At 39.0% G+C, this 27309-nt stretch overlaps 1 pseudogene across 1 annotated transcript; it reads right to left on the bottom strand.

The window, feature by feature from the left end:
• Window positions 1-902: 902 nt before the first annotated feature.
• LOC308338367 (nicotinamide/nicotinic acid mononucleotide adenylyltransferase 3-like) lies at window positions 903-2371 on the bottom strand (annotated as a pseudogene). The gene is made up of 2 exons: window positions 1567-2371; window positions 903-926 (listed from the first exon to the last, which is right to left on the bottom strand). The product of its transcript is annotated as a nicotinamide/nicotinic acid mononucleotide adenylyltransferase 3-like (transcript).
• Between the last annotated feature and the right edge of the window lie 24938 nt (window positions 2372-27309).

The raw sequence follows: 27309 nt of genomic DNA on the forward strand, positions 1-27309 counted from the left end.
TAATAGAGAAGATGTGGCAGCAGAGCGAAGAAATTATTTGGTTGTATTTTAAGCAGTTGCCTTATTTGGGAAAATCTAGCTGGCTGTTTGTGATTGGTTGTTCTTAAGTTTCACTCTCTTGGATTCGAGTGCATTGACTCCAGCTCATGTTTTGGTTTCCTTACATAGGTTATCAAGGCATTAGACCCACCTCAATCTAATAGCCTCCTTTTTTTTTAAGAGAGAGAGAGAGAAAGGGAGAGAGAGAATGAGAGAGAGTGTCCACGTGCACCTGAGCATTGGCGTACATGCAAGTGGGGATGGGGGGATGGAGGGAGCGACAGAGGGAGAGGGAGAGAGAGAATCTTAATCAGTCTCCATGCCCAGCGCAAGCCAGACATGGGGCTCAATCTGACAATCCGGAGATCATGACATGAGTCAAAGTCAAGAGTCCTTTGCTCAGCTGACTGAGCCACCCAGGCTCCTCTTGTTTAAATATGTCAACAGGTAGAAACCAATAATACTATACTTCGAAATGGCTGGATTCTGGTGAGACCTTAACAGTTCTGGCCAAGAGCCATCAGTAGTGGTCCCTCTGCCATTGTCCTAATTGGATCCTTCCACCAAGCACTTGGCCCTTAGAGTCTCCCAGGGAGCAAGAGCAATAACACATTGCCCTGCTCCTTGAGAAGATGAACAAAATGAGATTAATACAGGGACCCTGTTTCTTGGACACAGTGCTGCATAACCAAGGATTTAGTAATTATGGCAATGTGTGAATTGGCATATCTTTTAAAAAATTGAAAAAGTTTTCTTAAAAATTTTTTATATCAATTTATTATTTATCTCTTTGCCAATATTCAAACAGGCAGGTGGTCATAAAACATTCAAAAAGAGCCTCTAAAATAGTCAAGGCATCTGTTTTACCTCAGTTCCTTTTTAGAAACCTGGAAATCAGGAGCCCTGACATTTACAAAAAAGTCATGTTAAAAATATCTGCCATATCAAAAATATTGTTTGAGGGTCACTCCTTAAAAAGATTTTAGTTTAAATTGTATATACAACTTAGGTAGACAGAAGGTGGTTCTTGAGGGAAGATTCAATGTAAATTGGCAAAGAGCTTCTTCCAAATTTTTGACTGCTCAATTAGTAGTATTTTGTTGGAACAAGGTGTTGACAAAGCCCACTGTTTGGTAATTAGCGTCCTGTCAAATCTCTCCAATCAAGACCAGCATGCGGCACCTGGTCCTAGTTAAAAAACGCGCATGGGCAGTTCTGATCTGACCCTCAGAGGCTGTGCCTTGCGCAGAACTGCCTTCAGTGCTCATGCCAGAGTCACCATTTACTGAATAAGGCGGCCTCTGTAGGGAGAGGTTCTGAGAGCTGTGGTCTAGTCCTGGTGACCTGTCACGCCATTTTAACTTCTTTGGTAAATGTCCATTCTTGAGATGTAGGTGCTTGCTTCTCCTCCCAAAAGAAAGTATCTCTTCCTCGGACAGAAGTCCCCTCTGAAATAAACTCATTGCCTAAATAAAACATGGGAAAAATGGAAAAGAAAAAAAAAACAAAAGAAAGAAACCCCAAGACCTTAACCGCTGTTTCCTCAGGAGGAGCTCTGTGGAGGAGTGGCTGGTTATCTCCAGCTTGTCTTTCATTTGTCTGGGTGCTACTGCCTTTCCATGAACTGTCCCTGGTGTAGAGGTTATGGTCCTTGATGCAGGTGATGATAGCGTCTGGGAGCAGGTACCTCACGCTATGCCCCTGGCTCAAGGCCCACCTGAGTTATGCGGAGCTGAGCTCATTCTGCATGGGCTCCCTGGCCAGGTGAATGTTGTGTGGGTACCTGTGCAGGATGGGCGAGCCTGAGAGGCATTCCTTTGGGTTGTGACCTGTCTGGCTCACACATACCACACCAAACTTCTCCACTATCTTCTGGATGTGTGCATCTTTCCAGAGGTTGGGTTCTGGAAGGTCTTTAGGACATGTGCCCTGCAGAGGAGCCCTGCCATGTGCCAGGCCTTCTGGCTGGGGCAGAGATCTAAGCAGTTTGCTCTGACGATGACTCAGCACCTTCACTGTCTCCATCCACTGCAACTGCTCACTCACTCTCCCAGGGGTCTCCCTGGATCCAGTTGGAGGTCTGCAGGGCCAGTGGGGCCATGGCCACCTGGTGGTGGGCAGCTGTGAGGTCTTTCTTCCTGTAGTTGTTGTTGAGAGGTGAGATGATTCCCCCGATCACCTAGTACATTCCTGTTTGATGTAGGTGGTCTCTGGTTGCCTCCAACAAGCGCAAGTGCATGTTGGTGATGGGACTGAAGGAGCCACAGGCCACGAGCACCATTGGGAGTCGACTTTTCATCTCATCAGGCACATCCACACCCACAGCAGTGGCTACCCTGCCTGCGCATGGTGGGGCTCTGCAGAGGCTCTCTGTGAGTCTCGGGGACCGCCAGGGACTGCGGTATCCACCACATCAAAGCCAGAAGGGCTTCAGGCCTGTGTGCAGTGCTATACCAGAGGACCGGGTGGTTCAGCGCCTGGCTCTTGTGACGCAAGGCCCTCTGCAGCCTGGGCGCCCCTGGATGAGCCCGCCCTGCCCCTGAATTGGCATATCTTACTTAATCCCACACCACATTGTGTCTCTAGATTCTAGAAGAGTTCAGCGAAATAATCAAAAGCAAAGGAATTTGAACTTTTTTCTTAGCTTCAGAAAGAATTTCTATAAATTTCACAGTTGCATTCTCTTAAAGTAAAGGCTGTTTTAGAAGAGTGAACAAGGTACTTTACACAGATCTCTCAACTCTCAAAATAGACCTGTGAGATTCAGATGCAAAAAGGAGCCATAATTTCTTCTCTCGCAGGTGCAGTACAAATCAAATGATTTCCATTTGTTTTTCTTGTCACTTTAGCCACTTCCATAGCTTTATTATAGCTATGTGTTTCCCTCCTCTTTGCCCTATTAATTCCTCCTAAGATTTCCCATAGTTCTTATCCGAGAAGTAAACTTATAAATTACCTGACAGTAAAGTCAGGGATAAGTAAATCACCATCCAGTCTGATCACAAAATCAAAATGTTTGTGATATGTCAAACCTTTAACAAGTCAATTGCTTCTTTTGAAAAATGTGTCTGTTCTCCTTCATGCTGAGAACAACCAAGTCACTCCATGAATTTTGCTCTGATATAAGACCAAAGGCACAGTGTCTTCAGGAGATAAATTATGTCAAATATCTAATAAGATGGCTAAGCAGCATTAATGTCTTTTTATTTTTAAGAATCTTATTTCATAGTTTAATTCCCTATAGAACAGAGTTGAAGCTCTGTGTCTTTGGTAACTCACGTAGGTAATGTAAAATTTGTCCTGAAGTTTCAGGCAGTAAAAGTTTAGGCCCTGAAGCCATTTATGCCGCCACCAGATATTTTCCTCCTAAGTAGTCTTCAGAATTATGCTGTATCTGTGTGTATATGTGTGTCTGTCTGTGCTAAGAGTTGCTCATCATACCCCAGTTTGTTAATAACTATTGTTTCTGCTTGAAACTGCTTGAGTTAATCTTGCTCATAGATGATAAACTGGGGAGCGTATTTGTCAAACCCAAGTTCTTTTACAAAGCCAAAAGTAGAGATCTTGAAAAAAGATTTCAAAGAAGTGTTTGGACATTAGAGTTGAGCAAGAATGTTCAAATTTGATGAGAGTGATAGTCACTGCAAACAATGGGCTCATTGAGCCTTGGGGAACTCAAGCAAGGCTACCGATTTCGAGATGAAGAATTTAATACTAGAGGAATGTGTTGGCCTGTTGAATATAGAAATCCACTTCTGGGAATGGTGGATAATTGGAACCTTACCAAAAAGGCAGTTTCTCATAGGAAATTTCAAAATAATTAAAGAAAACATTCCTGAGCCTTTCCAAATGGTGTAACTAGTAATCAGATATAACATGAATACTCTTTGTTGAACTGAAAATAAAGAAAACATATTCTTTCTTTTAACCCCCATGCTCTCCCCCCCGCTTCTCTCTCTTAGTCTCTCTCATGCACACACACACACACACACACACACACACACACACATACAAACACACTATATATGTACATGTAGAGTCCACATAATGCTTTCTCAGACTTAGGTATTTTTGTGGATGAGTTTCAGAACAAAGATATCCTATCTGACCACGTAAAGAACTGCAAGATCTTTTAGTCTCAAATTTGTCAGCTTGTCTCATCTTGTTTCCTACCTCAAACAGCTCTTCCCTAGCTTACACGTAAACTCGAAACAGAACTTCAGTATTTTTGGGTTGTCCAACTAATTAATAATCATTTCTTTTTCTTTTAAGATTTATTTGTTTTACAGAGAGAGTGTGCACATATGTGTGCAGAGGGAGGGGCAGAGAGAGAGAATTTCAAGGAGACTCCCTGCTGAGCACGGAGCCCCACTCCGGGCTGGATCTCACAACCCTGAGATCATGACCTGAACTGAAGCCAAGCATTGGACACTTAACCAACTGTCCCACCCAGGCACCCCTAATCATTTATTTTTCTCGTGTATGAATATTTCTAAAGAAAGTTGGCTGATTCTCTCAAAGTTTATGTTTATCTTGACATCTTTATTTTAGCTTTAAATGCAAGGTGAAGGGCCAAAAAGACTGGTGAGTGTAGCTGGGAGACAAGCAGTCTTTTAACGCCCTGCGTTTAGAACCTCCATTATCATTTTTCTCATACAATGAATCAGATCATCCTCTTTTCATTAGCCCGCCCTCCCAATGGCTTGGTCTGCTTCAAATGGATTGCTAGCTGCAGATCAGGCATGCTCAAATATCTCATCATTTCCACATAATTCCCCTAATTGAGAAACTTGTACTTTCATTGCGTCCTCAAAAAGCAATTTCCTAATGACTTATTAAAATAATGCCATTTGCCAGCCTTTTAAAAAGTCCCACTTTTGCATGGTGTCATGCTATAATTAGTAATACAGCATCAGTGATTAAACTGAATACCAATTTGAGGCATTTGCACCATCTTAACGGAGTTTGGTCACTAATGGGGTATGGCAGTTTGATTGTTCCCTGATATCTGAATGCTGCAGCAATATCTAGATCCTCAGATTACCTTGAAATGTTGATTTCAGACTCTTGAAACCATGGCAACAGTTGGTTCAAATGAATCCCAGAGCTTTAAAAACCAAGGTTTTGTTGTTGAATTTCTTTGCTTTTTTTTTTTAACCCCTTAGTCATAAAACTCATGAGAAAATGGTTACAGCCAGACTTTATATAAATGTGGTATCCGTTCACCTTTCTATAGAAAAGGGCAGACCACAGATATGATTATCTTCCCACCAGGGAGAGAAGGGAAAACTGATCTGGGGGTCCCATGGCTGGTGTTTAAAGGTTACATGATAATATAGTAGCAGAGTAGTAAAGAAAACAGTATAGTATTAGAATCTACCTAGTTGTTTAAGCTTAGAAATCTCCCCTTCCATATCCACCTCGATATCAAAAACCTCAAATTCTACTGACAAAATATTTTTTCTATTTCTTCCCTCCTCCTCATTCTCATGACCACTTCCCTAATCTAGGCAATAACCCATTAGCCCAGCTTCCTGCCTCCCATCTGGCACCTTTTACTTTATTTATTTATTTATTATTATTATTATTATTATTATTATTATTTTTAATTTAAATTCAAGTTAGGTAATGTATAGTATTGGTTTCAGGAGCAGAATTTAGTAATTCATTACTGATTTATAACATCTGTGCTCATCCCAACACAGTGCCCTCTTTAATACCCATCACCTGTCACCCACTTAGCTCATCCCCATCCACCTCCCTCTAGTGACCCTTAGTTTGTTCTCTATATATTTAAGAGTCTTCTATGGTTTGCCTCCCTCTCTGTTTTTTTCTTTTTTCTTTATTTATTTAATTAACATATAATGTATTATTTGTTTTAGGGTACAGGTCTGTGATTTACCAGTCTTAACACAATTCATAGCACTCACCATATCACATACCCTCCCCAATTTCCATCACCCAGACCCACCATCCCTCCCATGCCCCTCCACTCTAGCAAACCTCAATTTGTTTCCTGAGATTCCATTTCTATTTTTTGGAACAGTTTCAGGAGAATAGGTATTATTTCTTCTTTAAATGTTTGGTAGAATTCCCCTGGGAAGCCATCTGGCCCTGGGCTTTTGTTTATTGGGAGATTTTTGATTACTGCTTCAATTTCCTTGCTGGTTATGGGTCTGTTCAGGTTTTCTGTTTATTCCTGGTTCAGTTTTGGTAGTTTGTATGTCTCCAGGAATGTAGCCATTTCTTCCAGATTGTCTAATTTGCTGGCATAGAGTTGCTCATAATATGTTCTTATAATTGTTTGTATTTCTTTGGTGTTGGTTGTGATCTCTCCACTCTCATTCATGATTTTATTAATTGGGGTTCTTTCTCCTTTCTTTTTGATAAGTCTGGCCAGGGGTTTATCAATCTTACTAATTCTTTCAAGTAACCAGCTCCTAGTTTTGTTGATTTGTTCTACTGTTCTTTTGGTTTCTATTTCATTGATTTCTGCTCTGATCTTTATGATTTCTCTTCTGCTGGATTTAAGCTTTCTTTGCTGTTCTTTCTCCAGTTCCTCTAGGTGTAGGGTTAGGTTGTATATTTGAGATGATATTTCTTGTTTACTGAGAAAGGCTTGTATTGCTATATATTTTCCTCTTAGGAAAGAGCGGGAGCCCAATTGAGCACCCTGGATCCTGGTTAATGGCAACCCAGAGCTGAGCACTCACTCCTCAGCTCAGTCTTTGCAGCCGGCTTCCCCAGTCTGATACCTGGGAGCTCTGCCACCCTCAGACACCGTCAGTCTTTTTGTGACTCCAAGGTCCTGAGCCCACTCCATCCCAGCGAGTGTCCCACACCCTGCTTAGCCACTGGAGTGACATCCCTCAGAGGAGCAGACATCTGAAAATTCTGATTTTGTGCTCCACCGTTCTATCACTTGCCAGTAGCCACTGTTGGAGGCTTGCTACACCACGTGGTCTACCTTCCCAAATATCGCCTTGGATTCACTTCTCTGCACGTTCTACCTTCCAGAAAGTGGTTGCTTTTCTGTTCATAGAATTGCTGCTATTCTTTTCTTCAATCTCCTATTAAGTCCATAGGTGTTCAGAATGGTTTGATAACTATCTAGCTGAATTCCTGGGACCAGACAAAATTCAGATCTACTCTGCGATCCTCCCTTTCTGTGTTTATCTTATTTTATTTTTCCTTCCCTTCCTCTATGTTCATCTGTTTTGTTTCTTAAATTCCACATGAATGAAATCAAATGGTATTTGTCTTTCTCTGACTGCCTTATTTTGCTTAGCATAATATACTCTAGTTCTTTTTTTTTTTAAAAGATTTTATTTATTTATTTGACAGACAGAGATCACAAGTAGGCAGAGAGAGGGAGAGAGAGTAGGAAGCAGGCTCCCCACTGAACAGAGAGCCCGATGTGGGGCATGATCCAGGACTCTGGGATCATGACCCGAGCCGAAGGCAGAGGCTTTAACCCACTGAGCCATCCAGGTGCCCCAATATACTCTAGTTCTATCCACATTGGTGCAAATGGCAAGATTTTATCCTTTTTGATGGCTGAGTAATATTCCATCATATATGTAGATACACATGCATAAGCCCCTGCCCTCATCTTCTTTATCCATTCATCAGTCGATAGACATTTAGGGTCTTTCCATATTTTGCCTGTTGTGGATAGCGCTGCTATAAACATTGGGGTACATATATCCCTTTGAATCAGCACTTTTGTACCCTTTGGGTAAAGGCCTAGTAGTGTAATTTTTGGGTTGTAGGGTAGTTCTAATTTTAACTTTTTGAGGAACCTCCATATTGTTTTTCAGAGTGGCTACACCAGTTTGCATTTCCATCAATAATGCAAAAGGTTTCCCCTTTCTCTGCATCCTCACCAATATCTGTTGTTTCCTGAGTTGTTAATTTTAGCCATTCTAACAGGTATGAGGTGACATCTGATGTGGTTTTGATTTGTATTTCCCTGATAATGAATGAGGTGAGCATCTTTTCATGTGAATCTTAGCCATTTGTATATATGTCTTCTTTGGAGAAATGTCTGTTCATGTCTTCTGCCCATTTCTTAACTGGATTATTTATTTTTTGGGGTGTTGATTTTGATGAGTTATTTATAGATTCTAGATAGTAGCCCTTTATCTGATTTGTCATTTAAAAATATCTTCTCCCATTCCATTGATTACTTTTTAGTTTTATTGTTTCTTTCACTGTGCAGAAGCCTTTATCTTGCTCAAGTTCCAGGAGTTCATTTTTGTTTTTTTCCCCTTCATATTTGCTCCCCCCCCCCCCCCAGCCCCTGTGTCTAGTAAGAGGTTGCTATGGCTGAGGTCAAAGTGGTTGTTGCCTGTTTTCTCCTGAAGATTTTGATGGTTTCCTGTCTTATAGGTTTGTCTTTTCATCCATTTGAATTTATTTTTGTGTATGGTATAAAAAAGTTGTCCAGTTTCATTCTTTTGCATGTTGCTATCCAGTTTTCCCAACACTATTTTTTGAAGAGACTGTCCTTTCCACATTGGATATTCTTCCTTGCTTTATTGAAGATTAACTGACCATATAGTTATGAGTCCATCTCTGAATTCTGTATTCTTTTCTATTGATCTATGTGTCTATTTTTGTGGGAGTACCATACTGTCTCAATGATTATAGTTTTGTAATACAGCTTAAAATCTGGGATTGTGATGCTTCCTACTTTGCTTTTCTCTTTCAACATTACTTTGGTTGTTCAGAGTGTTTTCTGATCTGTTACAAATTTTAGGATTGTTTGTTCTAGCTCTGTGAAAAATGCTGGTGTTATTTGGATCAGCATTGCATTAAATTTGTAGATTGCTCAGATAGTGTAGACGTTTTAATAATATTTGTTCTTCTAATCCATGAGCATAGAATGTTTTTCCATTTCTTTGTGTCTTCTCCAATTTCTTTCATAAGTGTTCTATAGTTTTGGCATACAAATCTTTAACCTCTTTGGTTAGGTTTGTTCTTAGGTATCTTATGATTTTAGTTACAATTATAAAAATGATTGATTTCTTGATTTCTCTTTCTGCTGCTTCTTTATTGGTCTATAGGAATGCAACAGGTTTCTCTTCATTGGTTTTATATTCAGCAACTTTGTCTAGTTCATGGATGAGTTCTAGCAAGTTTTTGGTGGAGTCTTTCAGGTTTTCTATGTAGAGTATCATGTCAGCTGCAAATAGTGAAAATTTGACTTCTTCCTTGATGATTTGGATGTCTTTTATTTCTTTTTATTGTTTTATTGATGAGGCTAGGACTTCCAGTACAATACTGAACAACAGTGGTGAGAGTGTACCTTCCTGCCTGTCATGTTCCTGACCTTGGGGGAAAAGCTCTCAGTTTTTCCCCATTGAGGATGTTATTCACTGTGGTTGTTTTGTATACGGCCTTTATGATGTTGAAATATGTTCCCTCTATCCCTATTTTCTTGAGGGTTTTTATCAAGAAAGGGTGCTATGTTTTGCCAAATGCATTTTCTGCATCTATTAGGAGGATCATATGGTTCTTGTCTTTCCTTTTATTTTTTATTTATATTTAAAGATTTTATTTATTTTGAGAGTGACAGAGTGTGCACATGGCAACATGGAGAGAAGCAGAGGAGGAGGGAGAGGAGGGGGAAAGGAATCCCAAGTAGACTCTGCTGAGCATGGGGCTCAACATGGGGCTTGATCACAAGATCCTGATATCATGACCCAAGCTGAAACCAAGAGTAGGATGCTTAATTGACTGAGCCACCCAGGTGACCCTATCTGTTATTAATGTGGTATATCACATTGATTGATTTGTAGATATTGAACCACCCCTGCAGCCCAGTAATAAATCCCACTTGATCATAGTAAATAACCCTTTTAATGTACTATTGGATTCAATTATTATCTTGTTGAGAATTCTTCTTTTCATGTTCATCAGGTATATTGATCTGTATTTCTCCTTTTTAGTGAGGTCTTTGTCTGGTTTTGGAATTTTGCCCTCATAGAATGAGTTTGGAAGTTTTCCTTCCATTTCTATGTTGTGGAACAGCTTCAGCAGAATAGATATTAACTTCTTTAAATGTTTTTTAGAATTCCCATGAGAAGCCATCCGATCCTGGCCTCTTATTTTTTGGGTTATTTTTGATTACTGATTCAATTTCTTTGCTGGTTATGGGTCTGTTCAAGTATTTTACTTCTTCCTGCTTCAGTTTGGTAGTTTATGTGTTTCTAGGAATTTATCCATTCTTCCAGATTGCCCAATTTGTTGCCATGTAATTATTCATAATATTTTCTTATAATTATTTATATTTCTGCATTGTTGGTTGTGATCTCTCCTCTTTCATTTGTGATTTTATTTATTTGGGTCTTTTCTCTTTTCTTTTTGATAAGTTGGCTAAGGGTTTATCAATTTTATTAATTCTTTCATAGACCCAGATCCTTTTTTTGTTGATCTTTTCTATGGTTTTTAAAAAACTTCTATATCATTTATTTCTGCTCTAATCTTAATTATTCCCTTTCTTCTGCTGATTTAGGCTTTACGTGCTGTTCTTTTTCTTGCTCCTTTAGGTGTAAAGTTTTATCTTGCACCTTTAAAATCCATCATCATTTTAGTTGATGCCTGAGATATTTTGCTACTTGAAAACCCCTAATGGATCTCTGTCACCTTCAGAATAAAATCTGAATTTTTGACATGAATTCATGGCTTTCTACAAACTGGCTCAAGCCTAACTTTTTTAGCTTTCTCTGTTCATTTCTCCTTATGCATCCCAAATTCTAGATATATCAGACTATTGATATTTCCTGAATAGAGCTTGTCATTTCTTTTCTTTCTGACTTTGTTTTTACTATTCCATCTAGCATAACCTTTCCTTATCTGGTCTGTCTGATAGCCATCAAGAATTCTTCAAGTCTCAGTTCAAATGTCCTCTCTTTTCTAAATTTTCTCTGACATCCCTGCCCCTTTTTGTACTTCTGAGCAAACTGCAAGCCATATTAATATTACATCCATATTAGATTTCATTTTAATTTACGTTTCTTTTTTTTTTTGCCGCATTATTAACTCTTTGAAGTCTAGGAACTTGCCACATTTACCTCTTTGTTCTTAGCATTTAGTAAGATGCTTGTTCACATAAAATTCTGGTGTTTTTTGAGATGAGTTGAATTATCACTAAAACTGATTCTGTAGCCATCCCTCACTGAAATAGCTCAAGACAAAATGGTGAAGACATAAAAACTTATTTTCATTGTCTTATTTCTTCTTTTCAGACCTAACCTTCTTATCAGTCTAGTTCCAACATTGTTCTTATAGCTTTCATCAGTGTGAAGAGACCACAATTAGACTTCCTTCAGAATAATCTCCACAGTTTGTATGCAACCTGAGGAAATGCAAAAGGAGGGAGCCCAATACAAAGGTTAGGAAAGCATAAAAAAGGCAAGTCAGGTTTAATGTTTTGAAGCTAAGTTTGAATGAATGCCCCTCAAGGGCCCCTTCCATATTATTCTAATTACCCCCTTTTCTCTTTGCCCTTAATGTCCTAGAGAAATGCAAATTTCATTTCTTTACAGACTGTTACATTTAACAACTCTCTCAGACTCCATATAAAATCCTTTCTCTTCTCCCTTTTGGAGAATAATTCTTCTTCTTCTTCTTCTTCTTCTTCTTCTTCTTCTTTTCTAGATTTCTGATGTCTCATGGCAAATAGGTAAATTAATATGATTACTTGATGTTAACTGATTGTCCTTCAGGAGTTATCTGATCTTCAATAGCATCTGAAAATAGAAGAGCTTAAACTCCAGGGCTCTATTTTTCCACCTTGAGAAGTTGCCTACATATACTTATTAAAGAAACTTAATCATTTCACCCTGGAATCTCCAGTGCTATATTGCCTCATCCCAGGGATCAGAAAGTTGTCCAGAAGAAGCAAAATCTTTATCTCAGGATCTTCTCTGCTTATGAATATTATTTTTAAAGATTTACTTATATGTAAGACAGAGTGAGAAAGAGCATACACATGCAAGTGTGGGGCATGGTGGGGCAGAGGGAGAGGGAGAGAGAAACTCAGTCCAACTCCACGCTCAGTATGAAGACTGCTGAGCCTCATGCAGGACTTGATCCCAAGAGCCTGAGATAGAGACCTGAGCCAAAATCAGAGTTGGATGCTTAACTCACTGTGCCACCTAGGTGCCCCTCCATTTTTTAAAATCTACTGGGCAAAAGAAGGGCAGAGGGAGAGCATTAACAGAAAAAGTGAATTCTTTTTCCAACTGCAGCAGGGCCGGAAGTAGTAGGGATGCTTCACACAGTTTGCATTTTCCTATCCTTTGTCTTCTGTCTAAGCTTCTTTAGCTCTTAAATCCATCTTGTTCTATTGTTAGTTTTACCTTTCCTGCTCATGGGTTCCATCATCTTTATTTAAACATTACTTAGTTAATTTTTGAGTGATTCATTTATTCATTCATTTCAATACAATTTAATTGGACATCTGCTATATTAGTGTGGATGAGTAATACTATTGTCACAAGAATCTCACTAACCTAGCACTGTGATTTGTTTCTTGGTCCCCTAAAGTCCAGTCTGAATGTTGCTGCTGAGACTGCTCACCTTATAAGGGTGACTCAGGGATTTGATCTTTTGCATCTTATTACTGCTATATTCAGCAATATAGCAGTTCTTTGCTTCAGCCACATGGATAGAGAACCTTTGAAAGATTGCTTGGGATGTGTTATGGCCAGCTTTGGTAAAGCTGTATACTACATGATTCATATTCTGTTGATTGCTTACATGCTTACATGTTCCATGCTTACATGTTCCAGGCTGGCAGTGGCCAGATGCAAGAGGAGTATGGGAAATGCCTTAATTGTATATCAAGAAAGGAGAGAAAAACTGATAAACATGATGCCAGACATTTTGCTAAGTACTAGAAATTTAAAAAAAATGAATAAGAAATAATTATAGTATGGGGAGTTCACTTCCAGGCCACTAGATACATATGAACAAAAAATTAAATATAGTATAGCATTAATAGTTACTGAGTGTATACATTCCTCCATGCCATTAATATGGTGGCCCTTAATTAATTTATTCCTTTCAATAGCCCCATGAGGTAGGTACTTTTATTATCCCTATTTCATCGGCAAGGAAACCGAAGCACAAGTGTTTAAGAAATTTGCCTGGGGTCATGCTACAAATAAGTGGCTGAGCTAAGTTTCGAAAGTAGGCAGTCTATCTTTAAAGTTTGAACACTTAAAAATTACATTATACTACAGTAAAGAGGTGCACAGGATGATAAGGGGCTACAAGGGAGACCCAGCCAGTTGTGAGAATAAGAAAAGGCTTTATGCCGCATGAACTGAGGTGTAATGGTGGAGTTGAAATTAATCCAGTTTCAGGGCGGGAAAAGTTCCAGCAGAGGAAAAAAGTGTGGATAAAGGTAGAGCAGTGACAGATCTCTTGGTGTATTTTAACATCTATAGGTGGTTTGATGCCATAGGTCAAGATCCAGGATAGAAGTTGGGAAGGACTAGCTGTAGAGATAGATGAGGCCAGGTCATTGAAGGCATTTTATGCAGTGCTGAGGATTTCACCACTTATCCTAAGTGACGACAACGTTTGAAACATTTCATTTAGAGAATTTATTTATTTATTTATTTATTTATTTTTTTTCATTTAGAGAATTTAAATAATCAAATTGATATTTTACTTACAATCCACTGGTGACTATGTGAAGGATGGGTTGGAGTGGACCAAAAGTGCTGGTTGAAAGATCAGTTAAGAGGCTTTTAAAGTAGTCCAGGAAAACCAAATTTTAGTACATTTTGTCTTCTTCCTACACGGAGACTATAAAATAATAATAAATGGCTGTATATCACTTACCATTCCACGCATTTGGCCTCACAACAACCATGTGAAAGAGGTGTTGTTATTATCCCCCTTTTACAGTTGAGGAAATTGAGGCCCAGATTGTGTGGATAGTGGCTAGTAATTGATGGCACCAAAATTCAACCCTCTGTGGTCTGGCTCAAGGGATGACCTCTAGTATATAGTCTATATACTAGCGTATAGTATACAATTACCCCCTAGTACATAGTCTCCTTACATGAAGTAATGTTACAATTTATTAAGTCACAAAAAGCCTGATGTGTTACATGGGTGAAGGGAGAAAGGTGGGATTGGGAAACAGAATCAGGAAGAAGTATTCCAGTCAGAGGGTACAGGGACCTTCTTCTGAGGGGCCAGAAAGCCTGAGTCTTGGAGGCAAGATAGAATGGTTAGATGTGCTTCATTCTTCAGAAGAAAAAAACTTAGGCATGGAAGGATTGAGTGACTCACCCAAGGTCCCATAACTAGTAAGTCACAGAAAGAGGATAAGACCTCAGGTAATTATTTATGGAGTCCATATTCTGTATCACCATACATTGTTGCCTGTCTTTGTTCCATACCCAATGAGTTATTGAGAATGAAAATCATTTCCTAGAATATGAGGAAGTCTTGGGTCAACACAAAATTTAGCAAAGCTGCTTTCATAGTTACCAGTAAATACTTTCTATCAATGATAAAACAGGAATAACTGTAGAATATACATATTCTTGGTAAGAGTGGGAGTCATTTTCACAGTTTGCTAATAAGATACTCCTCCTAGGTATCATGAGGTCTTTAAAAATATATATTTATGTCTAATCTGGTGGTGTATGGAAGCATCCTAACTCTCTTAGAGTTCTCTTGGGGCTTCCTTGTGTTCATTTTCTATTATCCTGGGGATATGCAGCCCCTGGCTCTGAGCCACCATGAACAGAGCTGACTACAGAATATGTAGGGCCCAGGGCAATATGAAAATGAGGGCTCCTTTTCCAAAAATTCGTAGGGATTTCACGATGGCAACAACAGAAAACTAAACCAAGCTTGGGGAATTTCTGAGTGTGTGGCCTTGTGTAGCTACACAGATCACACACCTATGATGTGGGCCCTGGCAGTACCCTGTCCAACATTTAACTCTGTAGTTCCTGAAGGCATCGTCAGGGGTACGTCATTCTGTGGATCCCTAAAATCGTGGTGTTTGCATCTCCAAAATGTTTGTTCTTCTCACTGGGTGCTCCTCATCTTTAAGGAATTCTCAGTTTCCTTCATTGTCCAGGGATATAGATGAGAAAGACCCTGAGAGGAATCTGTTCTCTCTCTTGGAGGGCAGGCTGCCCATCTTAGTCAGATCCTGTCTGTCTGCCTCATGGTGTCTTGGCTCACAGTTAAGATGATGGGTGGAAGGAAAGATTGGAACTCAGTGGCCTTTGGGTTTTAAGAATATGATAAAGAGAAGAAAATGTATTTTCAGTACATGTAACTGTCACGGGATAAGTGTCCAGAATATATACAGAAACCTGGATAAAATCAATAAGAGAAAGACAACTCAGTAGAAAAGTAGGTAAAAAACTTAAGCTCTTCACTCAAGAGAAGTTATGAATAGCCAAAAATCTTTTTTTGCACATTATAAACATTCTTTTGTATGTATTTAACAGCAGCAGCAAAGATTAAGGAAAGCCTGAGCATCAAAACAGTTAGGAACATAGCTTCCAAAATCCTATATTTTCTCTAAAAAGAATTAAAAAAAAAGGAGTAAATTTTTGTATGAAATACACCTACCCCCCTGTGATGTGAGTTGCATGGTAAGATGAAAGCATGCAAAATTGATTTAGAAACCACCCCTGTAGCATAAATATCCCTTTAATGACTACGTTGGTCAAAATATTTAATTGTGACACTTTATTCTCCCATTTCAATGTAAGAAAAACATGGTTTTGCTAATGACACTTATGCTCTTATATTACAATGGGGCAGATGTCTGCACTTAATCGGAGAAATTATTTGCATTTCAGTATTGCAAATACTCTTCATAGTAATTGATAACAGGCTGTGTAAGTGGACCCTTTCACCTCTCTGACAAATTCAACCAAATTGGTAATACATAACTATCTACAAACTGAGATGCCATATGCTCCATGTAGCTTTCCATTTGGGGCTGGACACTAACTAGTCAAGATTTATTAGGTCCTCATCGTTTACTGAGTCTACCACTTCTTTATTATTTATTCTTTACCAGCCCTGAAGGATAGGGCTCAATCGCAGCTCCCATTTTGCAGGGAAGGCAGTGAGAGGCAAGGTAATTTGCTAAAGGTGGAAGAGTGTGGTGGTGGCAGTCCTGAGATTAGAGCCTACAGTCCCAGGGGCGGTAATTTTGATTCCACTGCCTCTGTGAGTGGATACTGCTGGCTCTGTGTTCATCACACGCTCTCATTGAGGTTGCTGAAGCATTTCATGAACAGAAATCTTTTCCCTCCTGGGTCTCTCTGGCCCTTCCAGGATGTATTATACCACTTAGCACCTATATTGCTCTTATATGTTTCTATTTTCTTCTTTCAGTGTTCCATTTGTGTAAAGGAGTTGAGTCCCTAGTAAAATTGTGAGTGCCTTAACATCAACAAATGCGTTTTTAAAATTTCTTTTGGTATCCTTTCTCTTTATCAGCACTGTGTTAGGCATGTTTGGGAAACCCTCACTATATAGGGTTATTGTTCTCTGACCCTTTTGTAAATTAGGTGACCAAAACATAGGATTCCAACTTGCTTTACAAAATTAAATTTTGCTTTTTTTAAAAGGGATCTGTGTTTGGGCTGCTTTTGAAATAGGACTATATTTAAGACAATTCAATTTTGGCATAATTTCATGTATATGCATTCAGCAGGGGTGGTATGTGGAGTAATCAACTTAGGGGATCATTTGATTCTGTAAAAAATTACAGAAAATGTGCTCTGTGCTACCCATGAATATTTGCGTAGGAAGCTGAAATTCTGTAAAGTACCATCATCCCTTGTCAATTCTAATGTTAGATTTCTCGTTTAACTAAAGGTATCTGGCCTGTATGACTTCAAGGTTTGAAAGGAAAATAAAGGAAAGGACAAGGGAATTGAACTGCTTACCCATAGATGATGGGAATAAATGTGAAAAATACTAACCTTGAGTTTGCATTATTTAAAAAATGATTTGTCACGTAAGGTGATCTCTGTCCTTCCCTCTTTTGCTTTCTTCTTTTCTTCTTCTTCAGGCCTTTCAAGTATTTTGTTTGGTTTGGTTTGGAAACTCCTGAGGACCAAATCCATCAATCCCCGCCTGACAAACTGCACAGCTTCCCCAGGCAGGGCTGATATGCACCAGTTCGCACTGATCGACATAACAGTTGGCATCCGTACTGAGTTGTCAGTCCCTGTACCATCCTGGTTGTTAAAGATTTTGATTATAACCCATCCCCTGTCATACATGATATAAGCGGACTACATATTTGGGTTCTCTTCTTTCAGTGTTCTCTCTGACCCTTTCTCTTCAGCTGCACTTTGGATTTCAAAGTTGAAGATGAACAGGCTGTAGTGGACCTTTATTATTTTTGCTTGCCCAGCCTCTACTGATCATGCTTCTTTCTGGTCACAGGACTCAGATTTTGTTTCAGCCTGTGAGGTCCCCGTAGAACGGACTCCATTCCCAACATGTGTTCCAGACCTAGACCCATTGGTTCAGTATGATGTGATCCCCTCCTGCCTGGGACCACTGGCCCAGAAGTAAATCTTCACTTTCACTGGTATTGGAGTTTAAGGATGCCTGTAGGATCTGGGGCTACTGCAGCCAACAAGATAGAAGTGGGGTCTGAAAGGATGGAGTCAGCACAGAGGCCCAGAACCAGATAACGGAGAGCGAGAAAAACCTAGTCCGTAGATATTAGCTGAAGCTCTGTATCCAGGTACTCCCCAAGCCAGTTCTGCTCTTGAAGGTTTTGTTTTTAAAGTACAGAGAGTTCCCATATACCTCTTCCCCCAGTGCCTTCCTTCAACCTCCTCCATCGTCATCTTTCCTGTACCCAGAGTGGTACATTTGTGGTAATGGATGAACCTACATGGACATATCATTATCACCCAGAATCCAAAGTTTACTTTAAGGTTCATGCTTTGTGTTATTATGCATTCTATAGATTTTGATAATGGTATAATGACATGTATCCACATTATAGTATTCCACAGAATAGTTTCACTGCCCTAAAAATTCTTTGTGTTCCCATATTTATCCCTCCCTTATCCCTAACCCTTGGTAAGCAGTAATATTTTTACTCTGACCGTAGTTTTGCCTTTTCCAGAATGCCAGGTAGTTGGAATCATATAGTATGTAGCTTTTTAAGACTGGCTTCTTTCACTTAGTATTATATATTTAAGTCTTTTCCTCCATGTCTTTTTGTGGCTTGATAGTGCACTTCTTTTTAGCACTGAATAATATTCCACTGTTTGGATGTACCACAGTTTATTTATCCATTCATTTACTGAAGGATAGCTTGGTTGTTTTCCAAGTTTTGGCAGTTCTGAATAAAGCAGCTATAAACATTTGTGTGTAGGTTTTTGTGTGGACATAAGTCCCCTGGAATTTTTAGACATAAAGTTCCCCCTTTTCTTCAACCATTTTGGATTAGGTTTTCTTTTATAAGCAAGTAGAATATATTAATGATATGCAGAGGCAGGGTTATGAACTGTCCAAGGTATTCTTGATGTTCTTTTCTGATTGACCTCATTTCAGGCACCCACTCTTAATTTTTTTTTAAAAGATTTTATTTTTTTATTTGACAGAAAGCACACAAGCAGGGGGTGGGGAAGGGCAGAAGGAGAGGGAAAAGCAGGCCTCCCACTCCTGCTGAGCAGGGAGCCCTACATGGGGCTTAATCTTTTTATCCTTCCTTTTATTAAATAAGTAAGGAAATGTAATCTACATATTATAGCTGTCATCTTTAGACTCGTTATTCTAACAGTCTCCAAAACTGGTCTGTCTGTTTTCAGTCTTATTTTCCTTCCAATCTTTCTTTTACCATGTAGTCAGAAGGATAGTTCTGATTTGTGAACTATATCACCCTTTTGCTTATCTATGACCATCTAGCCCACGTTATACTACTGTTCTTGGGGTAAAAATCCAGTTACCCACCATGCTGCATAGGCCTTTGGATGATCTAGCCCCTCCCCTTTTTAAAAAATTTAAATTCAGTTAGCCAAGGTATAGTACATCATTAGTTTTGATATAATGTTCAGTGATTCATTAGTTGAATATAACACCCAGTGCGCATCATATCACGCGTCCTCTTTAATTCCCATCACTCAGTTACCCCATGCCCCCACCCACCTCCCTTTCTGCAACCTTCAGTTTGTTTCCTGGAGTCAAGAGTCTCATATGATTTGTCTCCCTCTCTGATTTCTTCACATTTAATTTTCCCTCCCTTCCCCTATTGTCCTCTGCACTATTCCTTATGTTCCATATGTAAGTGAAACCATATGATAATTGTGTTTCTCTGACTCACTTATTTCATTTAGCATAATATCCTCCAGTTCCATTCATGTCATTGTAAAAGGTAGATATTAACCCTTTTGATGGCTGAGTAATATTCCATTGTATATATGAACCACATCATTCTTGTCCATTCATCTGTTGAAGGACATCTTGGCTCCTTCCACAGTTTGGCTATTGTGGACACTGCTGCTATGAACATTGGAGTGCAGGTGCCCCTTCTTTTCACTACATCTGTGTCTTTGGGGTAAATACCCAGTAGTGCAATTGCTGGGTTTTAAGATAGCTCTATTTTTAACGTTCTGAGGAACCTCTGTACTGTTTTCCAGAGTGGCTATACCAGCTTGCATTCCCACCAACAGTGGAAAAGGGTTCCCTTTTCTCCACATCCTCATCAACATTTGTTGCCTGCTTTGTTAATTTTTGCCATTCTGACTGGTATCTCATTGTGGTATCTCATTGTGGTTTTGATTTGTATTTCCCCAGTGCTGAGTGATGTTGAGCATGTTTTCATGTGTCTCATAGTCATTTTTGTGTATTATTTAGAGAAGTGTCTGTTCATGTCTTCTGCCCATTTCCTGACTGGATTATTTGTTTTTTGGGTGTTGACTTTGAGAAGTTCTTTATAGTCTTGGATACCAGCCCTCTGTCTGTAGAGTCATTTGCAAATATCTTCTCCCATTCTGTTGGTTGCCTTTTAGTTTTATTGATTGTTTCCTTTGCTGTGCAGAAGCTTTTTAGTCCCCCTTCTCTCAGCACTTTTCTCTCAGTTCTTCTGTCAATTCCATGAGAGTTGTGGTACCACTGAGTCTTTGTATATGCTGTTATCTTTGCTTTGAAGACATGTACCTGTGCCCCTCCTCCGTTCTTGGCCAACTCTCACTCATCCTTCATTTCTAAATTCAGATATTACATCTTTCAGAAGGCCTTCCCTGATCCCTTACTCTGAGTTAGGTCTCTTTACCATAAGTATCTCATAATGTGCCTACTTAGCATTCAGTAGCAAAATGAATTATTGAGGTATCCCAGCTGCTTTGGAGACAACCTGTGATGTGAAACATTTCCTGAAACCAGGCTTCAAACTCACAAATTAATGAGTAGGTGGGTGGATGGGGAGCTGGGTTGGGAGTTCCAGATCTATTACAGGCAAGTGGGGGAGAAAGTAGGTGGTCCTCAGAGCTGGTGGGGAGAAGTAGGGAGGGAGAAGAGAAGAATATGAAATAGCATGGAGGAGTGGAGGAAGGCAAACTTAATGTATGAGGTACTTTTATGCTTCTCTCTGGGAAATGTGTTCATCCTCTGAGATGGACATGTTTCTCTTCATTTTCCAGAAAAAGTTGGGAGACGTATGAAAATTACCCAAGTCTAACAAGCAATTAGCGAGAAGCAGAGTTGATAGAATTGCCAGATTTAGGAAGTAAAAACACAGGATGCCTAGTTAAATTTGAATTTCAGATAAACAACAAATACTTTTTTTAGTGTAAGTATGTCCTAATTCTTAATTGTTTATCTGAAATTCAAATTTAACTGGGTGTCCAGTATTTCATTGACCAACTCTAAAAGGTAGGGCAGTCTCTACTACAGTAATGGCAGATAACATCACGGGCAGGATAAACCAACCATGCTAGTCTAATCAGTGGTTGAGAATACTGAATATGAAGAAGCAGTGGGAAGACCAGTAGAATCAAAGTGACAAAGGACCTATGAAATTCTCATATCCTTAGTGTCAGTAAAAGTGTCCTGTCACGGGCGCCTGGGTGGCTCAGTTGGTTAAGCAACTGCCTCGGCTTGGGTCATGATGCCGGAGTCCCAGGATCGAGTCCCACATCGGGCTCCCAGCTCCACGGGGAGTCTGCTTCTCCCTCTGACCTTCTCGCCTCTCATGCTGTCTTTCATTGTCTCTCTCTCAAATAAATAAATAAGATCTTAAAAAAACAAACAAACCAAAAAACCCTGTTTAAAAAAAAAAAGTGTCCTGTCAAAAAGCCACTAGGTGATATGTTTCCAGAAAGGTCACACATTTTGACCTGCATCACAATTATAGGAATTTTAGGAAATAGCTTTAAATCCTTTTGGAACAAACTGAGATGTCACTTAATCTGAAATTTATTTCCAAAGGAAGTATTCCGAAATACGGAATTTTTTTGGAAAAGATGCTCATAATTTATAAGTAAATATCCTCACAAAAGTGGAAATACCACTGCAAAGATAATTATATCCACTCCTTGGAATATTTTGCAGTTGTGATGACAAAGGTCATTAATAACATGAGAAATGCAATAAGGTAGGATACATAACTATATACAGAATGATCACAGCTGTTTGAAAGGGAAAAAATCAAGAAAGAATTAAAACTTAAGAGAAAAGATTGACAGGAATTAGCCCAAATGTTGAAAGTGCTTTTCCATGGGTGATGATAAGAAATCTGTTCCCTTTTTTCAACTTTTCTGTATTTTTCAAAATTTTAATCAATGTCATATATTAGTTTTGTAGTAAAAACTGTCAGTGTTTTATTTTAAAAGAGAGAAAGTGGGTACTGTTTTTATTTGTTGTTATATCTGTTTTCCACAGTAGACATAAACTTTTAGCATTGTATTTGGCATATAGTAGACATTCAGTAAATAATTATTGAATGAATGAGGACAGTTAGTATGTCTGTATTCTTTGTTATTGTATTTGCTATATCCAATTAAAGAGAGTTGAATGAATGGGAGATTCTTAGCTCTTGGTGGTTTTGGACAAGCCTCCTAGACTTTCTGGGACTGTGTTCCTTACTCGTAAATTCAGGGCTTGGATTATGATCTCTATGGTGGTCTCTGCAAGCTGAAAAATGTTGTGATTATTTGATTATACAATGTTCAGACTGTCACGCAGCAAGGGTAGCAGCCAGTTCCTGAACTTGTAATTCCGGGCCACTTCTTATCGTTAGACTTCTCTACTTTAGAATCAGGCAAGCTTTTTATGACAGACCATTTTATGAGGCTTCAGAACTGCCCAGTTGTACAGGGATCACTCACGATTAAATCCACTGGTTTCTGTATTTCAAAGATTTTATTTTACATCACTCCTATGCTTTCTGAGTTATTGCTTTGTCCTGTAAGGGTAGCAGTGTCTGGCCTGTTTTAAAATTTTTAAAAATTGGTGGCAGTTGTCAGCCGCTCTCTAGAGCTGGCTAGACAGTTTGTTGTACTTGTCCTATATCAGAGAAATGGATGTTAGCTGACCAGTTTCTTCTATTGGTACAATTGTTATTTTGCATTTGGACATTCAAAGAGGTACGCCGTACAAAAACAAGTTACCAAGAAAAAAGAGAAACCCAGAAATCCTTTATGTTCAGGATTTTGTTTACCCTTCTGAGGCACATTCATAGATAAAATGGAAACATACTCAGCTGAGCTGATTACCTTAAGGAGGCCATTTCTGGGTTCAGCAATTTTTATGGTGGGTAAGGAGTTTTTTTTTTTTTTTTTAAAGATTTTATTTATTTGACAGAGAGAGAGAGAGAGAGATCACAAGTAGGCAGAGAGGCAGGCAGATAGAGAGAGGGGGAAGCAGGTTCCCTGCTGAGCAGAGAGCCCGATGCAGGCCTCGATCCCAGGACCCTGAGATCATGACCTGAGCCAAAGGCAGAGGCTTAACCCACTGAGCCACCCGGGCACCCCAAAGCTTTCTTATTTTTAAGATTGTTGATACTACTCTCAAAAAATTGTTTTCCAACTCTTTGCTTATAATAAGAGATGGTTAGAAGCTACCACCTTAGGTCAAGAGCCCTTAAAGTATTTTCTTAGTTTTTAATAATATATAATATTCTTTTTAGCTTTTCCTAAAAATTTCTTGGTTTCCTTGATAGAAAAAATTTCAATTTTTATGTGGATAGTTTATTTTTCAAGAAAATGTGAACACTCCCAAACCTGGGTAAAATAATTCTACTTAGAACAGTAATCAGCTGAAAATGACATTGGTCTAAGATTAAGTCAGTTGTGGAAGTATAAGGAAGGTTGTGTTACCAAAGCAACATGTTGTAGCTTCCTCCATAGTTTCCCAGGGTTTATTCCCTGGTTCCCCTGAGAGAGTCTCAAATAGAGATAAAGACATAGCAGTAAAGTAATAAATTCGTGAAAAAAATCCAAATATACAAAGTAAGGAATTTTTTTTAAAAGATTTATTTATTTATTTGACAGTGGGAGGGAGAGATAGAGAGCACAAGTAGGGGGAGCAGCAGGCAGAGGGAGAGGGAGAAGCAGGCTCCCTGCTGAGCGGGGAGCCTGATGTGGGGCTCGATCCCAAGACTCTGGGATCATGACCTGAGCCAAAGGCAGACTCTTAACAAACTGAGCCACCCACACGCCTGGAAAATTTTTTGTCTTTAACCATAAATTTTAAACATCTGGGCTTGGGGCACCTGGGTGGTTCAGTCAGTTAAGCATCTGCCTTCTGCTCGGGTCATGATCCCAGGGTCTTGGGATAGAGCCCTGCAGGGAGCCTGTTTCTCCCTCTCTTCTGGGCTAGTGCTATCTCTCGCTATCTCTGTCACTATCTCTGTCTGTCTCTCTTAAATAAATAAATAAAATCTTAAAAAAAAATCTGTATTTATAGCATGCAAACACAAATGCACATGAAAAACCTGTGATAGTTGGATCCTATAAAAGAACACCCTGTTTTTTGAAACCTTGCATCAACATCAATTTGCTCCCTCCAATTAGTACCTAACTCTCTAATGTGTTTAGCTTTCTCCCTTCACAAAAGTTTATTGATTTTTTTCACAAACATTCCATTATTTCAGAAAAAGAAAATACCAGATATTGAACTAGCATAAACATTCATATAACTGGATACTTGGCTATTCCAGTCCTTCCTTTCCAGCTATTGGGTTTTGACTAAATTGTTAGAAACTGAACATAAAGGAAGAGGAGGCATCAATATCTCTTGCAGGAGCATTTTCTTCCAATCTCCTCATTCGCAAATTGAGGGGAAAAATAAAAATGAAGGACCCCATTTCTACCTTCTCTAATAAGGATGTGGATGTTGAATTTAAATTTATCCGTTGGAGGAGATAGTTGGCTTGAGAGGATTTGGAGAAAGGGGTGGAAAGACATTCCTCAGTTCAGTGTAGGCCCACAAAGCCCACAGGATTTTATGGGGAAAATATGGAATGACGTAGTGTGTTCTTCAGTAGGCCAGGAGGTAGGTCAGTAATTTATGCATATATTCATAATTATTTCTTTGTTCTGTGACTTTGGGACATAATTCCAATTCATGTCTTAGCTCTATATGTCAACTGTAGATAAGGCAAGCCTTTTATGGGAGACTATTTTATGAGACTTGAGAATTGTATAGGAATTTTACAGGGATCACTTTGTAATAAATATGGTCATAACCTATCTTTCGATGTTCTCACCTCTCTCCCTGATCTCCCCCGAATTCTAGACTCTAGCACTGTTCTACTTGAGAGTCTATAAATATATCATGTGGTTTCATCCTTTTATGCTTTGCATATATGGTTTGCCATCCCACTGTCTTCACTCCATCTCCAAATCGTGCTTGAAGATGTGGTTGAAATGTCATTTCTCTATGAAGTCTTTTCAGATACCTTCAGGCAGAAGTAACTGCATCCAATTTGTGACCTCAGTGCAATTTAAAAATTCTTTTTAGAGAGCACTCATTATATTTTAGGTAGATATTTGTATCTATCTTGTCCACTAGACTGTGAGCTCCTTGAGAACATGCTAATGTGTTAATCACCTGTTTCATAAAACACTGGGTACAAAGGAGGCAACTAACTTTTTTTAATCTTTCATTTCCTTTCTGCCTGTATTTGGCAGGATAGGATTTTTCTCCCCCCTTCTTCTTTGTTAACCACAGTAAAGAAACAGTGACTTTGCATAACATATATCCAACTTGAGCTTTAAGAGGCTGTCAATAATAGCAAGATAAAGATTTATCTTGTTGAACTCTGAAAGATGTAGAAGATCTAAGCTTTCTCCTTTGGTGAACGTAGGGTTCTTTTCCTACCTGACAAGGACAGAGCCTTGATTGGCATTCATGGTTTCACGGATATTGCAAAGTATCCGTGAGATGAAAATGAGACAAGTAGACCTTAGGGGAATTGAAAGAAATGGGAGGGATCCTTAGAAATCAGGAATTCTTGGATTTTTTTCTGATAAGATCCCCATATGGAGAGAAATATGACTTAGAGAAAAGATTGACTAGATCTTTTCTAGTATCTTCAAGAATTTCTTTGTTCGTGATTATCTAAAAAGGGATTGTTTTAATGCAATATGCTTTACATGGGAGTCTGAGAGTCTTCTCTTAATGGTGTCTTTTCCTTGTCCCTACCACATGCAATTCCCAGATTTGTCTTTTCCATTCCCTTCCCTATCCCTGGATTCTCAATTCCATCTTCACAGATCAACCCTGACTTAATGGAGGGAGATCACTTCTATGCTATAAGAAATAAGCGTAGGTCCAATCTGTGTCAACTGGGGTCCCCTCGCCTGCCCGCCTCATTCTCCTAGCACCAGGGGTTAAAATTTCCACATGTCCAGTGAAAAGGGGCCTTGGAGTATGTAAGGTGAGTTACAGAAAATAAAGGGTTTTGTTTTTTTTTTTGCATATTTATGTTTATGGGCTATAAAGAATCCTTGCCAACTTTTTAACATTTATTTCTTTTTTGGATTACAAAGCAAACCTGTCTGTTATATACATGTTAAGAATATAGAAAAACATTAAAAAAGCCCATCAATAATTCTATTATTTTACTCATATTTTGAGGCATAAAAAGCAAATAAATGGAAATTTCCCTCCTCCACTCATGTCCTCAAGTCCCTAACACCTATTTATTGCTATCCAATCCATAATTTCTTTTAATATATTTAAGTATATAAATTATTTAATACATTTGTTTACTTCTATAATTGAACAGTTCCAAAATATTGACGGAATACCTTGAGCATAGAACACTGTAGTGGGTTCTATGAAGCTCTGTGTGTGTGTGTGTGTGTGTGTGTGTGTGTAAAATGGAAAGGTTGATTCTTACCCTTGAGGAATCAGTTAACTGCTTGTCAGAAAGATAGATGTGAAAAAGATGAGAATATTTTAAAAAGAAATATGTAACTACACACAAACAGTTTCAGTAAAACAGATTGAATTATTTCTTAGGAATAGGTTAAGATTTTGGGGAAAGAAATCTATCTTTTTTTCAGGTCCTCCAGTGACATTTAGTACTTTACTTATTATATCTCTGAAGTTACTGCATTGAGTCACACACTCAGAAATCTAATCAACTCAAATACTGTGTGGCTTTATAAAGAAAATGAAAAATCTCTTTTTTTCTAGGCCAACTGTAGGAATCACCCTTATCTTTTTGCCTCAATCTGCCTTCCCAACAGCACTGTTGGAGACTGGGCATGAAGAATGATTGGGAAGACAAGCCCCTGTGTGGTACTGACAGGAAGTGAGTAAATACAGTGGTCTTTCATCTTACAAAAATAAATAACATTTCCTCATTCCCTCACCTTGGTTTAGGCTTGATTGAGCATGAAAGGGGAATTTTCTTCCTCCTTTCAGAGTAGCATTTATGAACCTCTAAATGGAAGTCCCTCTATCTGCTTCTTCGTTCCGATGAGGGGCCTCGCTTCCATATCCTCAGGGTGTACTACATGGACCCTGGACTGCCAAGCGGGAGATGCAGATCCTATTTCTGGCACTGCCCCCTGGCTTGCTGTGTGACCTCGTATAAATCACTTACATCTCTCCATTTCCCCGATGGCAAGACAGCTGCTGAAACATTCACTACTGTCTCCAATGTCACAGCCACTCTCTTGCTACAGGCTTGAGAACAGGACAGAGTTGTGTCACTTGTCAGAGGAATCAGGCAGCCAGTTACTCATTTTTTCTGATATGATTGAATCGCTCTGGATAAATCCA

Source organism: Martes martes (genome assembly GCF_963455335.1).
Source record: "Martes martes genome assembly, chromosome: 2".
Taxonomy (NCBI): domain Eukaryota; kingdom Metazoa; phylum Chordata; class Mammalia; order Carnivora; family Mustelidae; genus Martes; species Martes martes.